Raw genomic sequence first — 12,411 nt, 5'->3', positions numbered from 1 at the left:
AGACATTTTTTTGATCCACCTCCTAGAGTAATGAAAACAAAAACACAAACAAATGAGACGAAATGAAACTTAAAAGATTTTGCACAGCTAAGGAAACCATAAACAAAACAAAAAACAACTCTCAGAATAAAAGAAAATATTTGCAAACAAAGCAAGTGACCAAGATTAATTTCCAAAATATACAAATAGTCCATGCAGCTCAACATACAAAAAAAAACAACCCAATCAAAAAAATGGGCAAAAGATCTACATAGACACTTTTCCAAAGAAGACATACAGATCAATAAAAAGCACATTAAAAAAAGCTGCTCAACGTCACTAATTATTAGAGAGATGCAAATCCAAACTACAATGAAGTTATCACCTCACACTGGTTGAAATGGCCATCATTAAAAAATCTGCAAACAATAAATACTGGAGAGGGTGTGGAGAAAAGGGAACACTCCTATATTGTTGGTGGGAATGCAAACTGGTACAGCCACTATGGAGAACAGTACGAAGGTTCCTTAAAAAAAAGAAATAGAGCTACCATATGATTCCATATAGGATCCCATTCCTAGTCAGATATATGAAGAAAATCATACCTGCACCCCAATGTTCACTGTAGCACTATTGATTAATACTATAGCCAGGACCTGAAAGCAACCTAAATGTCCATCAACAAAGGGATGGATACATGTATAACATGAATATTACTCAACCATAAAGAAGAACAAAATAATGCCATTTGTAGCAATATGGATTGACTTAGAGATCTGCATACTGAGTGAAGTAAGTCAGAGAGAGAAAGACAAATATAGGCCACTTACATAAGAAATCTAAAAAATGGCTACAAATGAATTTATTTACAAAACTTAGGAAGAGCTACAGATGCAAAAAATAAACTTGTTGTTACTGAGTGGTAAGTGAGGAGGGATGAACTGGGAGCTTGGGACTGACGGATACCCACCACTGTATACAAAGCAGACACCCAGTAAGGACTTACTGTATAGCACAGGAAAGTACTCAATACTCTGTCATGGCCTATTTGGGGAGAGAATCTAAAAAAGAGTGGGTATAGCAGATTCATTCTGCGGTACATCTGAGACTATCAGAACACTGTGAATCAATTATATCCCAACAAAAATGTTTAAAAGTAGCAGACCTTGTATGTGAGAGATGGGGTAGGTACACCCTTTTAGAAATGTCTAATGACAGCATTGTTACAAGTCAAGCGAGTTTCTGCAAATTTGCTTTAGTTTGTGCTTCTCTAAGTATGTGCTAATTGATTAAGGGACTATGTTCCACACAGTTATAATAAAGACATGGAAAATTAATAAAATGTATAGAAAAATACAGCCTTCTGAAATGAGTGAAAAAGAAGTTAACCTTATAAAATCTAACGAGAGGCTTTCAGATACTTCTGGGGAATCTGAAGTTGTTAACATTCCAATTAAGTATATCAAGCATCATCGTTATTAATATATCATTTCTCCATTTTGTGTTCAATCTCTGTCGCAATAATCAGAACCAAATTCCAAGGTGCTTTTGTTTCAGCCTGTTGGAAACAATGCAACTCCAGGAGATAATTGACGTAATGGTGAACAACTAAGGCACTCTGCCCTTTCAACACTAGAGAAATGAAAGCAAAGGAAACAACCTTTCTTAGCCTGGTCCAGAATTCTGACCACCAAGAGTTGGTTTCTACTGCAGAAGACTAACCTCTGAAAAATGGACAGCTATTTTAGAATTGATTATTCCCACAAGAATGTAGCCTTTTCAGGTGATTCTTTGATTAAAAAAAAAAAAATCCCATGTGTCAGGAATTTGTTTGGTTTCTCTTTTCTATACCAATTCAGGAAGGAAACTGCATATATGTGTGTATGTGTGTGCATACAAACACATGTACATACACATACATACATAAGTATATACATACACATACATACATAAGTATATACAGACAGACACACGCACGTATGCACTGTCCACATCTCCAAAAGGTCTTTCCCCGGCCTTCTGCATTGTCAAGGTGATATTTTTCCACATTGAAAAGCTTTGGAGCATATCAGTTTATTGTGCATGTCCATCCTCAATATTAATTCAAAGTAACTATTATGGAGGGTCAGTGGAGCATGAGCTCTTCTCGCACTTTATGTGATGTCCCAGAATAATCTAGACAGCATCTAGTTCAGATAATGGCCTCAAATATCAGTTCAGATAACGGCCTGTAGAATAACACGAGAAAAGATTCGATTCAATTCAACAGGAATGTGCTGGGAGCCTACCTTGCAGGAGGCGCAGAGTTAGACGTGGAGAATTCAAGAGGCGAGATATGGCCCCCGACTTTGTTCAGCTGACAGTCTCAGGTTTAAACACTGAGATGGAGTGGGCAGGCAGACACTCAGAGCACGGCTCACTCTGTAGCATATTCGGACAGCTGGTTTTATGATACGGTCCAAATCAGGTTTCTCATACGTCACTTCTATCACTTGGCGGGTTCCAGCATATCAGGCACGGCCTATCTACCCTCACACATCACTATTATGCCATCTTCCAACAGGACTGAACTTGTGGTTCTCTGAGCATGGTAGACTCCTCCAGGCCACCAGGATCTTGCTCATTTGCCTATAAGAAAAAGCCCTTTGCTGATGGTCTGAATGACAACTGCTGGTAACCTCCGGTGCCAGGGAAGGTACTGTCTCCTTCAGAAACTTTTTAACTTCCCAATCTGGATTAGGTACCATGTCTATTCCCTCCCCTAGCACCCCGAACTCCCTCTGCTTGACACTAAACTCCATCATATTTCATCTATCCCTCCAGCCTGCCAGCCCACCAGCAGTCAGACAGGCACCAGTTAGCCAGCCAGCTGTCATTTAAATATTGAGAGTCCTTTATGTGCCTGGGGAAAGATGACCAAAGAAAATAAAGCAAGCTTATGTGCTCAGTTCTCAATAGACAGTACACAGCTAAATGTATTTAAAGTAAAAAAAAAAAAAAAAAAAAAAAAAATAGTTGCTAGTGCTGTAAAGAAAATTAAATAGTAACATTGAGACCTAAGGCTACTGTCAGCGGAGCAGGAGAACTAGGCCCTGGGGGCCACAGAAGGCCACTCAGAGGTACCCAAGCTAAGGCTCCCTCTGTTTTCCACTATCCTGATGGCTTAAGAAAGATTTCCAGGCAGAGTGATGACAAAGATAGAGACTCTGAAGCAGAAGCCAGTTGGAGAGTTGAGCATGAAGGGGAAGTGGAGTCTGGGGTGAAACTGGAGAAGGTGAGCTTATGCAGGGTCTTCTGGGTTTTGCTAAGGTTTTTTTCCCCCATGTGCATTAGAAATTCACTCCGGAATTTTAAGTACTGGCAGTGGGAGGAGTGAAACAAAAAGATTTATTTTTTAAAAAATGTCATGTGCTGCTACATAGAAAATGACTGCTATATACAAAATGGGTGGATTAATCTAGCTAACAGCAACAGTACTTATCAGCCTAATGACCCATACCTCTCTACTATATTTTCTCTAAGTAGAGGACACATCATGTATTTTTATCTCCATAGTTTAGGATAAAGGCTTATTGCTTGCATATTATAAAAATACCCAACTTATGTGAGACGGCAGATTCCAGCAATAATGTCATCTCAGGATGGCCTCTCCCTTCCTGTCCTGTCTCGAGCGCCAAGTCACTGCGTGTTTAATGAATTTGTTCTCACCAACCCATTCTTCCACCCAATGCTTTAGCACAGGGAAACTGAAATAAGAGCCTCCTAACATAATTGAAAACAAAAACATTCTATATTATAGTATTGAAAAGTTACAAAGACACTCTTACAGATTAGTATTATTTACTTTGGTGGTGAATCCTGCATTTCTCAATACGTATCATTTAAATGAAGTATTTGAAAACTCAGTTAAATGATAAGTGCACCCTTCTCCAAAAGTTTTTTTTGTTTGTTTTATTATTGAAACAAAATTTAATGGAAGAGACAGACACAAACAGTAACAAAAACAATATTGGTATAAATAAAATGCTAATGAAGTTGAAGTATGCTGAATGTTCATAGTTTGTAGGAAAATAAATATCTTATTAATAGTTCTGTGTATGTGCGTAGAGTTTTAAGATATTTGTAAACTAATTAATTTTGAAATACTGGGCCTCACTAATTAGATGGTTTCGTTGGCATAATTTTCCATCAGATAGGCATGATGTTGTTGGGTGAATTAAAGGGAAGAGCATGTAACTAAGAAGCTTACTTTATTTTCTGAAATAGTGAAAGAGAAAAGTCCACCCACTTCTTAAGTTCCTCATTCCCAGAGCTGGCCAAGGCTGCTGCTATTAGTCACTTCAGTAATGTCCACTCCGTGCAATCCTGTGGACTGCAGCCCACAAGGCTCCTCTGTCCATGGAATTCTCCACGCAAGAATATTGGAGTGGGTTGCCATGCCCTCCTCCAGGGGATCTTCCCGCCTCATGGATCAAAACCGTGTCTCCTGCATTGCAGGCAGATTCTTTACCGCTGAGCCACCGGGGAAGTCTAATAGAAACTATTTAACAATACATGTAATTTAAATTTTCTCATGACAATATTTTAAAAGTAACAATAAATGTGCACTTAATTTTATATTTTACTTAAGTGAATATATACAAATATTATCATTTGAACCTACAATTGATATAAGAAATTACCAAAGAGCTAATTTGTCTTTTTTTCTCAGTACTAAGTCTTTGAAATCTGCTGTGTGCTTTATAACACATCTTGCTTTGGATTGTGCATCTTTCCAGGGCTCAACAGACACATGTGGCTGTTATATTGGACAATGCAGCGTGATGTTTTCATTATACATATTCCACACTGTAGGGTGTGTGTGTGTGTGTGTTTGAAAGTAGGAAGCAGATGGCTCAATATGCATTCAAAAAATGGATCTTCCTTTTAAATTCACAGAATGGTTCACATATTGATCGATAGCCTTATTCCTTTTTCAGTCATCAAAGAGGGCCTCATGAAGGCCTTGCTTTGGGCATTAAGATTCTGAAGCTAACTGCATCTGGCTTTTCCCCATCACTCTAATAACACAAATAAATGCTTATTGGGATAAGTTAATAATAATTTGACTGAATTAAACCAAAGAGTCAATTTGTAGATGCTACTTATGTCTAATATGGTATCGTGTTTCATTTCACTTGCTTTCTCTAGGATTCCTGGGATCCTTGTCTGAAGGGCGATTATTGGTGGGAGTCTGTGTAATAAGTTGTACCTCCAAGTGGAAGAGATAATATGAATAAACTTTGTCAAGTTAAACATAATTTTTCCTTTCCATAACAAATATTTTAGAATTAATAACATATAGGACTATATTGGAGAAAGTAGGGAAAACCACTAACCATTCAGGTATGACCTAAATCAAATCTCTTATGATTATACAGTGGAAGTGAGAAATAGATTTAAGGGACTAGATCTGATAGACAGAGTGCCTGATGAACTATGGACAGAGGTTTGTGACATTGTATAGGAGACAGGTATCAAGACCATCCCCATGGAAAAGAAATGCAAAAAAGCAAAATGGATCTCTGAGGAGGCCTTACAAGAAGCTGTGAAAAGAAGAGAAGCGAAAAGCAAAGGAGAAAAGGAAAGATATATCCATTTCAATGCAGAGTTCCAAAGGATAGTAAGGAGAGATAAGAAAGCCTTCCTCAGTGATCAGTGCAAAGAAATAGAGGAAAACAATATAATGGGAAAGACTAGAGAGCTCTTCAGGAAAATTAGAGATACCAAGGGAACATTTCATGCAAAGATGGGTTTGATAAAGGACAGAAATGGTATGGATGTAACAGAAGCAGAAGATATTAGGAAGAGGCAGCAAGAATAAACAGAAGAACTGTACAAAAAAGATCTTCACGACCCAGATATTCACAATGGTGTGATCTCTCACCTAGAGCCAGACATCCTGGAATGTGAAGTCAAGTGGGCCTTAGGAAGCATCACTACGAACAAAGCTAGTGGAGGTGATGGAATTCCAGTTGAGCTATTTCAAAGCCTACAGATGATGCTGTGAAAGTGCTGTACTCAATATGCCAGCAAATTTGGAAAACTCAGCAGTGGCCACAGGACTGGAAAAGGTCAGTTTTCATTCCAATCCCTAAGAATGTTCAAACTACTGCACAGTTGCACTCATTGCACATGCTACTAAAGTAATGTTCAAAATTCTCCAAACCAGGCTTCAGCAATACGTGAACCGTGAACTTCTAGATGTTCAAGCTGGTTTTAGAAAAGGCAGAGGAACCAGAGGTCAAATTGCCAACATCCGCTGGATCATCAAAAAAGCAAGGGAGTTTCAGAAAAACATCTATTTCTGCTTTATTGACTATGCCAAAGCCTTTGACTGTGTGGATCACAACAAACTGTGGAAAATTCTGAAAGAGATGGGAATACCAGACCAGCTGACCTGCCTCCTGAGAAATCTGTATGCAGGTCAGAAGCAACAGTTAGAACTGTACGTAGAACAACTGACTGGTTCCAAATAGGAAAAGGAGTACATCAAGGCTGTATATTGTCACCTTGCTTATTTAACTTATATGCAGAGTACATCATGAGAAACACTGGGCTGGAAGAAGCACAAGCTGGAATCAAGATTGCTGAGAGAAATATCAGTAACCTCAGATGACACCACCCTTATGGCAGAAAGTGAAGAGGAACTAAAGAGCCTCTTGATGAAAGTGAAAGAGGAGAGTGAAAAAGTTGGCTTAAAGTTCAGCATTCAGAAAACTAAGATCATGGCATCAGACCCCATCACTTCATGGAAAATAGATGGGGAAACAGTGTCAGACTTTATTTTTGGGGCTCCAAAATCACTGCAAATGATGATTGCAGCCATGAAATTAAAAGACGCTTACTCATTGGAAGGAAAGCTAGGACCAACCTAGATAGCATATTAAAAAGCAGAGACATTACTTTGCCAACAAAGGTCCGTCTAGTCAAAGCAATGGTTTTTCCAGTAGTTGTATCGATGTGAGAGTTGGACTGTAAAGAAAGCTGAGCGCCGAAGAATTGATGTTTCTGAACTGTGGTGTTGGAGAAGACTCTTGAGAGTCCCTTGGACTGCAAGGAGGCCCAACCAGTCCATCCTAAAGAGATCAGTCCTGGGTGTTCATTGGAAGGACTGATGGTGAAGCTGAAACTCCAATACTTTGGCCACCTGATGCGAAGAACTTACTCGTTGGAAAAGACCCCGATGCTAGGAAAGATTGAGGGCAGGAGGAGAAGGGGACGACAGAAGTTGAGATGGTTGATGACATCACGGACTCAATGGACATGGGTTTGAGTAAGCTCTGGGAGTTTGTGATGGACAGGGAGGCCTGGCATGCTGCGATTCATGGGGTCGCAAAGAGTCAGGCACGACTGAGCGACTGAACTGAATTGAACTGAGGACTATATGGACAGAATTATTAATATACAGGTCTATATGAACAGAATACTGGTGTATTCTCTCTTCAAGAGAAGGTCAAACAAGATGCAAACTATTACATAGAGAATGGATAAACAACAAGGTCCTACTGTATAGCACAGGGAACTATATTCACTATTCATAATGGAAAAGGATATAAAAAAGAACATATATGTATATGTATAACTGAATCACTGTGCTGTATAGCAGAAATTAACATAACATTGTAAATCAACTATACTTCAATTAAAAGAAAAGAAAACGCCAAAAAATGTCACAGTCGTACCTGATTAGAGATTGGTCATTTACTGGGGTCAGTGGGTAAATACAGGCTTCCCAGCAGGCACAATGGTAAACCATCTGCCAACAAAGGTACATCTAGTCAAAGCTATGGTTTTTCCAGTAGTCATGTACGGATGTGAAAGTTGGACTATAAAGAAAGCTGAGCACCGAAGAACTGATGCTTTAGAACTGTGGTGTTGGAGAAGACTCTTGAGAGTCCCTTGGACTACAAGGAGATCCAAACAGTCCATCCTAAAGGAAATCAGTCCTGAATATTCATTGGAAGGACTGATGCTGAAGCTGAAGCTCCAATACTTTGGCCATCTGATGCGAAGAACTGACTCATTGGAAAAGACCCTGATGCTGTGAAAGATTGAAGGTGGGAGGAGAAGGGGGCGACAGAGGATGAGATGGTTGGATGACATCACTGACTCAATGGACATGACTTTGAGTAAGTTCCGGGAGCTGGTGATGGACAGGGAAGCCTGGTGTGCTGCAGTCCATGGGGTTGCAAAGAGCTGGACATGATTTAGTGACTGTGTACACACACACACACACACACACATACACACAGGTAAATACATCGTGGGCTCATTTCTAGAGTGAGAGAACAGCTCAAACCTGTCACCCTAACTGTCAATTTCCATTCTTTTCAAAATCCCTTCTCTGTAATGGAAGAGTTAAACTCATGGAGTTTTCCCTTCACCTGACTCATTCAAAAAACAGCACATTCATTGTCCTTAGCAATTTTCAAATGGCACAGATTTACATCATGTTAGGATATCATGTATATCCTTTCCTCTGCACTATATTTTATCAATAAGCTGAAAAATAAAATACTAAAAGGCACACATTACTGGCTGGTGAAGTTTCCTTAGGAACTCAGAGATCACTTAAGACCATCAGGCTTTCTTCTTAGACATATTTAAGTAAATAAATCCTGACGTGTAACAAACAAGCAAACATTCTGGGAAGCTGTGCCAATCAGGAGAGCCATGTGTAAAGAGCATTCTGTTAGTTTCCAGACACTTGAAGGGTGTTAAGTGGCTTGAAAAGCTGTGCAGAGTGAGTGGGGGCGAAAATGTGGTTGCTTCTGTGTTCAGGCAGGGAACATTTCAGTTACCTTTTCTGAGCAAGTGCAAGGGAAGCTGCCTCTGGTGGTGATTGTTGAGAGGGGCTACCAATTGTAAACAGGTCCTGGCTTTGACATACTCAAAACGTAGCTCTGATCATTCATTAAAGGGTCTATTGTTAAGAAAAACTTATTTTTTTATTCATAAAGAGAAAAGCCAGGTTCGAGGACTTCAGTGCAGGGAAAAGATGTATGTGTATTGGAGGGCCAGAGAAAAATCCATTAAAGTCATATGAAACACTGACTACATTTCCAAAGGTTTCACAAGGTCCTTTCTTTGAGAGAAATGAATCCCATTCTGATGAACTACACAGGGCTTCAGGATAGTCTCAGGACCAATAAATATTATTCTGTAAGCAGGGCTACAAATTAGGCATAGATCAAACCTGCCAAGAAGACTGCCACCCTCTTCGTTCTCTGAGCAGGTTATTCTGCTTCCTCCATTCTTCCCATTCCTCCATCACTAACTCAGGCAGCATCAGCCCCACTGATTCTCCTTCATGTCTTTGATTTGTCCCTGATCTTTGTTTTAGCTTCTTCCCAACCAATCCAAACTTCCTTTGTCACTAAGAGTGGCAAAAGTCATTTCCCTAGGTTCCAGGCTCTGCCGGCAGACACTTCCTCCCTTTAGTACAAAGCACAGTAGACAACAGAAACGTAGAATCATTTCGTGTAAACAACACACCCATCCTTGTTTAGCAGCCTGCAGCACTTCTATATTAATACCCACTGTAATTATCAGGCTTCTCAGACTCCCAAGGCTACCGCAAAGCCATACTCTGCCCCTCGGAATTAGTCTTCCTCTTAAGCTGAGTTTCCTCAACAGACCCCAGAGACACAGCATGTGGTTTCAGTAGCTTATTAAGGAAGTGGTCATTGGAAGCACTAGCAGGGAAGTTAGAAGGTAAGGTAGGGGAAGGAGTCAGTAAGGATGGACTGGAGGGCAGGTGACCAGATGGGCACTAGGGTTGGTCTCCCTCGGGAGCTCTAGGAAACAGTGTACAAAATGCCTCAGAGTTACCCACCAGTTGCTGAGAGAACTGGGTATGTATAAACCTGTACCCTTGACCCTGGTTGGGAACCACTCAAGGGCTTGGAGTTTGTCAGTTTAGCACTGAAGTAGAGCCCTGGGGTGGTGGATGGTAGTAGTTCAACCCAAGAACACACAGGAATTGAAGCAGGGGCGTTTATGACTTAGGTCCTGGAGGCAGTACACGGCACATCCCAAGGGGTCCCTAGGGGAGGTCCAGAGAAAGAGCCCTGAGGACCTGGGGCACATCCTCTGAGAGTCCATCAGCGGACGGCTTGGAGGTTCTCAGGCTGGGACTGGATTGGACAATTCAAACCAAACGAAGTGAGATTTCGGTAAGCTTTGCAGGCGTCTTACTCACGGGGTATCTTGGGGAGACTGAGGCACACAGGGTTGCTCAGACAGTCACGACAGAAGTTTACATTGGTTTGTCTCTCCGCGGCCTGCTGTCTAGTGGCAGGTCAGGCCCCTGTAGGCTGCTTGGCCAATCAAAGTGGATACCGAAGCAGTGGTATCATGGATTAATCTGGCCTCACTCTGGACACATGGGTATCAAGTCCCAGCTCCTCTGCCTGCCCCACTCACGGGCTGTATGGACGCCATGGTGAGAGGAGGCCCCAGGGCAGAGAGCCACTGCTGGATGTCGCTGGACTGGCATTCATGGGACGGATCGAGTACCAAGGAGATACAGGTAAACACTGACATATTTCTTCAGGAAAGTGAAGCCTTGACCCAAACACATAGCTTGGTTCCAGCATCACCCGCCTTCTCTACTCATCTGTGTGCCTTTGTGCAGGGATCATGCTGAGAAATCCTGTCGTGGCCCCCAGGGAGCTCCTCGACCAGACCATCACCAGCTACACAGCTGCTTACCTCCTCCCTCCAGCACTCCTGGTATATTTAATCTCTGAGTCTGACCATTTCATTCTCATAAAGGAAACGTCCTACTGACATTCTTCCTGCCAATTCTTCCCCCTGAAATGGTTTCTCAATCTCTGATCAACACTTAACTACCTCCATAATCAACTCAGTCTGTCCACTGGACACCATCTGAATGCAGGTACAGTATTCATTTTGGTTGCTTCACTACCATTGAGTAATTAAGTCTTGATATAGTCTGTAGATCAAACTGTAATTTTCAATGCACATCAGCTTTGAAGGTAAGAGGACCTGGGTTCCAGACCCAGCCCCGCCAACATGTCCAAGGGCAAGAACCTTAATCTTTGTGGCCTCAGTTTCTTCATCTGTAAAATGGAGATGACGCTAGTTTATCAAAAGGTTGTTGTGAGGATTAAATGAGATACTGTCTCTGGTAGCACATAAGATGCAGCAACTATTTGAGAAATGTTCATTATTAGTAGTTTTACCCTCAACATGAGGATTTGTGTATCATCAGTACCGTCTTGCTATAAGCATGGCATAGATTCTCTAAAACTAATGATCATATCTTTTTTTTTAATTATAAAAGAGAAATAGACTCACAGACATAGAAAACAAATTTATAGTTACCAAAGGGGAAAGGAGGAAGAAAGATAAATTGGGAGGCTGGGATTCATATATACACACTAGTATATATAAAGTAGGTAACCAACAAGGAACTATTGTATGGCACAGGGAACTATACTCAATATTTTGCAATAACTTATAAAGGAAAAGAATCTCAAAATGTTCACATATATAAACTGAATCCCTGTGCTGTATGCCTGAAACTAACATGGCATTTTAAACCAACTACACTTCAATAAAAATAAAGAAAGAAAGGTAATGATCACGTGTTCTATTTCTTTAGTATCCTCTATACTTGACTTTTTAAAGACAGACTGCCTCCGATAAAATAAGCAGTCAGTTAAGACAGTGCTTAAAAAGAGAGCTGGCCAAAAGGCAACTTTTTAAAGCACTTCACATTTCATTGAAAAATGTACTGTAAAATGTTATTCAAATGAAAGTCTATCATGGCTTGTAGAACCAGTCAATATTTGGAACTAGGGAGGTCACTGCTTTATAGGATTACAATGGACCCTTTTGTTGGATTCTTAAGTATTAAGTAGCATGCTATTAGGGTGCTTTTGAAACAAAGTGAGACAAGTACAAGTATTCTTCACACACCTGTGGGCAGAATTTGTTCTGGAGTGATTCAATGGTCTCTTTTCTGAACTACAGTGAGACCTATGGCGTTCCACTGCTCATCACTGGAAACTAGGCACTTCTTGCCTGAAATATACTTTCTCTTCCTTTCCTTCCATCCATCCACCCGTCCCCCTTTTCTGTTATATTTCAAGGTGAAAATTAAGAATCCCTTTCACTAAGGTGGCTTTTTCAGCTATTCAGTTAAGACAACTTAAAATGAAGATGGCCTCATTTTAAAGCCATCAAAATGCATTTCTTTTGGTACATGATATAACCTCTTTGTTGATGTTCATCTTTTTTGAAAGTATAGACCCAATCTTTCCAAAGACTATAAGCTCTTTGAGGAGGGGAGTAGAGCCTTGGACTTTACAGTTTTAGCATTATTCTTATACATAAAGAAATTCAAGGGTTTTTTTTTTTTTT

The 12,411-nt window shown here is 40.5% G+C and overlaps 1 protein-coding gene across 1 annotated transcript in view; it reads right to left on the bottom strand.

The window, feature by feature from the left end:
* The window catches only part of LOC133044568 (ADP-ribose glycohydrolase MACROD2-like), a 900,047-nt gene that overhangs the window by 272,044 nt on the left and 615,592 nt on the right, over window positions 1-12,411 (bottom strand). The gene's annotated exons all lie outside the window — the stretch shown is intronic.

The sequence above is a fragment of the Dama dama genome, chromosome 23, assembly GCF_033118175.1.
Source record: "Dama dama isolate Ldn47 chromosome 23, ASM3311817v1, whole genome shotgun sequence".
Taxonomy (NCBI): domain Eukaryota; kingdom Metazoa; phylum Chordata; class Mammalia; order Artiodactyla; family Cervidae; genus Dama; species Dama dama.
This window is presented reverse-complemented; position numbering and strand designations above follow the sequence as displayed.